General features: G+C 36.0%; 1 long non-coding RNA gene across 1 annotated transcript; it reads left to right on the top strand.

Moving 5' to 3' along the window:
* Positions 1 to 2,627: 2,627 nt before the first annotated feature.
* Positions 2,628 to 4,196, top strand: LOC149806318 (uncharacterized). Its single transcript, XR_016423796.1, has 2 exons — positions 2,628 to 3,483; positions 3,517 to 4,196. It is a non-coding gene; the product is annotated as an uncharacterized LOC149806318 (long non-coding RNA).
* The last annotated feature ends 694 nt before the right edge of the window (positions 4,197 to 4,890 follow it).

Genomic DNA, 4,890 nt, shown 5'->3' with positions numbered 1-4,890 from the left:
CACATCCATTTTGTCGTTGAGCTTTTCCTTGATTATAGCTATTTATAGCATCATTACACTTATGCAAATTTTTTAACACCCCAGCAAAATTTCAGGTCTTGATAATGCTTTATATATAAATCTCAGGCTTGTATTAGTGTATGTCTGTCTCTGTCTCTGTTGTGTTTGGCCCTCTACCATCATTGTCCCTAGACAGGTCCTATACAAATTCCCCATTGTCCATAGACAGTCCCACCATGTTCAATTTCCCTTGACGCTATATAGTCCAACCATGTTAAAATTCCCTATGTTAAATTCCCATTGTCCCTCTACAGGCCCATTCCCCATGTTAAATTTCCCTAGACACTATACAGGCCCACAATCTGTTCCCATGTTCAATTTCCCTTGACGCTATACAGGCCCAAAATATATTCCCATGTTAAATTTCCCTTGACGCTATAAGGCATCAAAAATTTTCCCATGTTAAATTTCCCTTGACGCTCTTCAGTCCCATCCATGTTCAATTTCCCTTGACCCTCTACAGTCCCATCCATGTTAAATTTCCCTTGACCCTCAACAGTCCCATTCCCCATGTTAAATTCCCCATGACCCTCAACAGTCCCATTCCCCATGTTAAATTCCCCTAGACCCTACGGTACAAACTCTGTGTTCTCCATGTTAAATTTTTATAGACCCTACGGTACAAAGACCCTATTTTAACATTAAAGTCCCCTAGACACTCTAGTATCCCCATTCACTACTCCCAATATTTAAGGAACTATAACTGAAATCCTAATATAGATATTATTAAGATACTCTACAACAGTCCATTACAAAGGAACTAATCTTGGTTCCTGAAGACTATTCCAATGATTAATCGGAAAGTAGAAAGTAGCACTGCCCGTTGGTCAAACATCATACATTATAGTCATAATAATATGTAATAATTTTTTGTGGACAGTACTAACAAAATATTTACTCGTCCAATATGATAAAGTGAGTATTCCCTGCAATTATGATATATCATGGGGCCACAGCAGGGTCATCTTTAACAACTTGTCACAGTTGCCATTGATATTTTTATTGTCACTCCTCCTTCCTGCTCACTATGTTCTCTCCTCCTCCGCACTTTCCTGTATGTTGTTATCGTCCTACAGTCCTTCTACGTCTGACGTCAGGTTGAATAACTATTTCAGGTATTATACCGACACCTTTTCCATGGGATATAACTTTCTTGAATTCAGCTGGTACGTATCTGTCCAATACGGTTGTAAATAAGTCAATGGTGATACTGAAGAATCCTCTGCCAACAGTAGCAGTTAAACTGACCCAATATCATGAATCAAAATTGGTCTTCGTCGTTTGTGATCATCATTATCGTTAGCCCCGTTATTTTCGTCAAAACTACAAATCATCTTTTGATTATAAATCAATTTAATGCCATTGTATTTTATATCTAAACAAATAGGAGGTTAAAGACGTCAATCCGAAAGTACAGGAAAATAACATGTTATCGCTTACAAAACATGTTGAAACAAGGACGAATTGATAAATGATAAGTGCTCGGTAAATATCCGTCCAGTTTCCAATCAATAATATTAGTAATTAAAGATAATCTTGATTCAAGGATTGGCCATTTATTTAATTTATGTTTATTAAAGAACAAACCGAATAAAAACCTGCTGTACAAACCGTATGTTCCGCAGAGCGGGTTGCACAGCGTTTTCTATGTTCATACTGTATTGAATAAAAAAAAATGTAATACATTCTAAATGTAATAAAAAGAAAATAAAGAAAAATCAGTTTAAAATGTGTGTCAACAGGGCCTTTCAAACCAGGTCTTGCCGCTCATGAATTATGCAAAATAGCCATCTGTATCCCTAATTTGCATACAGCGAATCAGAATACGGCAACCAGCTGCCTGACAACATGGCAAAAAGTTACCTTCGGTCATTGTGTGATTATATGACCACTGAACTACATAGCTCGTGTGCCCAAAGTGAAATACATGGTGGACATCTACGCGAATGAATAAACTAAAACAATAATTTCAGTTTGATTAATTACGTTTACCTATATTACCCGTTATCGAAATGTGTGAGGTGCGTTTACTTCACCTAGCTAGTGTACAAAATTCGCTATTTCAAATAGAGGTTTGATTCCTTTGCATTCGCAGTGTAGTCCAGAGTTGATTGGAAATGAATCTTTTTAACAGAGTTGAGTTTTGATCGAACTTAGAACAACAAACTTAACAATTATGAAAACCAAATTACACATGAATATACATTTACTAATGTACCTTCGTATATTTTAAAAACATTTGAAGTCTGTTTGAGAGATCAAAAACTAGTTTCAAAACATTCTGTACATAATAAGTTATTTTCCAGACCTTGAAAGTTACCCGTGTAATTTAACACTAAGCACTTTTGACTGTACTTCGGCCTTTTCTAAGATATAATTTTCAGTTCTCACGAATTCTATTGAACGGGTATGCATATATGTTTGCTTTGCGATCACAATACGTAAATGGAGCATACTTGTTAAATCTTATTATCGTTTCTTGGCTCAGCTTACCTGGGAGTGACGTCACAACTCCGGGCTATATATTATTTGCGATAGCACATGTTTTCTTTAGATAGGCAGACAGTACAAGCAGCTGAAAGAATAATACCGTAGACGAGAGATAATACCTGAGAGGCTAAATTGTGCTAGATTTATGCATTATAAAGAGACAAAATATTCAAAGTACAAGACTGTCATTTTACAGGAAAGATTAATCTACTAAAATTATTGAGAGAATCACGTTTGATTATCCTCTGATTTTTCATGAAGTTTGATCTCCACAGACGCAGTAATTATACTTAAAATTGCTGAGCAGTTTGCAAGAGATTTTTGTTTTTGCCAAGAAATGCTTCCGTACACAACTCAGTGCAACCTTATGTCCTGCAACAGTGATCTCTCCAATAGTGATTGTGACTCACTGAAGGCGAGAAGAGTTCACTTCAGTGATAGTGGGATAGACTCACCACGTGAACGAACGAAGGAATCTCCAATGATCTGGAGGAAGAAAAATGACAAACTCAGTATCAGCCGAGGAAACATTCCTACTGGGTCTGCAGTATTCCAAAGAGCCCTAAAGGAGATGAAATGCGTAGGCGATGAAACGGAAACTTGCCCCCTGAAATCTGAACCATCTTCTCCGAAGTCTATTCTAAAGAAGTCACGGTCATCATGAACTTGGAAAACTCATGAACCGAGGGTTTCTTTGAGTTGAACTTTCCTGTGAGGTCATCGACGAATAGTAGGAATAGATCTCTTTCCAGTCCGTGTCCGTTTGATAGACATTTATAAATGTTGTCAAAGGCAAAAACAACTTGATCTTTTTTGAGTTGTTCAAAAGGGACAGATTCCGGAATGGACTGGTGCGGTTTCAAGCAACTGCTAGAAGTGAGATGATATACATGTTGCAGTTTTGTAACACCATTTCTGATGACATTGATCGAGGTTTTGTAACACCATCTGATGACATCAATCAAGGTTTGGTAACACCATCTGATGACATCAATCGAGGTTTCGTTTTTTATTTCGGTTGGAATTCCAAGCAACATAATAGAAGTTTGATATTTATCACTTAGTTTTATGTAGTCTTTAAAAGACACCAACAATTATAAGCAAATTATTTCTTAGAGTTTGCAGTTTAAATCTGTATGTTAATGTATCTGAAATAGTGCTTGATCTTTCGATGACTTAATTTCTCTTTTATCATCGTAAATTACTGTTTTGGCACAATGCCTTGCGAAAAGATATTAGCAGCAACAGGTCAGCTTAATAAAGTAAACGTTCAGATAGATAAAGGGTTTTATGACTTTTTTTACATGTCGGTAGCTCTTTGTAATAATGGTTTTGTTTAATTTTACAAATGTCTTTGATTAAGTACAGTGCTGATTTCAAATCTTTAAATTCGATGATTAATAAAATGTTTATTATGTGTCACTTTATTAAATGTGGGAGTTTCTCAATGTACAGTATTACCTTTGTACAGTTTATTCAAACATACTTTATTAACTTAGTCTATTCTCGCATATACTTTAAGTTTGTCTCTTATTGTGTCAAGATGTGTACATCGATTTGTATGCAAGATACGTTAACATATCTTCATATTTTGTTTTATTGTTAAGATGTTAAACGCTGATGAATAATAAATTATAAAATATGTATTATTGATGTTTTCTTAAAAACAACTACAAACCTAATCCCCCTCCCTTCTCTACAATAGAACTTACATTCATTCAATTTTTGACTTTTCGGGATCCTGGTTCAGTTTCACAGCTTTATCTGCTAACAGATGTACTTGATGAACTAAAGGGGGATAACTTGACACAGTATGTAAAAGTATGCTATCCAGAAATACATTCCATTGATGTTGTCGACCTTCGCATATAACTAGTTTTCTTGTTATGCTTATACTCGTGTTAATAGTGACAGGCATAAAACATTCCCAGACTGATAGCTAGTGTAATATTTTATAACACAATAGCAGAAAATTAACCTTCACAAATTGTTAAGAAGGGAGGTCTTCAACAAGAGGACACTATAGATAGACTGATTAATCAATACAGGTGCGAATCAAGAGATATCGTTTTAGAGGCCTGGAGCGTAAACAAGTAGGCTAAGGGACAACGCGACGGAACCCCCGGTGGAGACTTAAGGAGTGAAAGCCGTGGAGTTTCAGAAACTTCAGCGTTTCCAGGGCATATTTTTAACCCAAAGAAAATTTACCTCTAGGAAACGTTCCGTTCTTTAGAGCCCATATTATCTATCGTGTCTTTCTGTATCTTCACTTTTACCTGTTTTAACCCTACATACGGCATTTATATGGTGATATGACGGATGCTAAAGTCGATATGTACA

Source organism: Sinohyriopsis cumingii, chromosome 1 (assembly GCF_028554795.1).
Source record: "Sinohyriopsis cumingii isolate HCF-2022 chromosome 1, ASM2855479v2, whole genome shotgun sequence".
NCBI classification, from domain to species: domain Eukaryota; kingdom Metazoa; phylum Mollusca; class Bivalvia; order Unionida; family Unionidae; genus Sinohyriopsis; species Sinohyriopsis cumingii.
The sequence above is the reverse complement of the archived record's forward strand: the minus strand, read 5'-3'. Positions and strand labels throughout refer to the sequence as shown.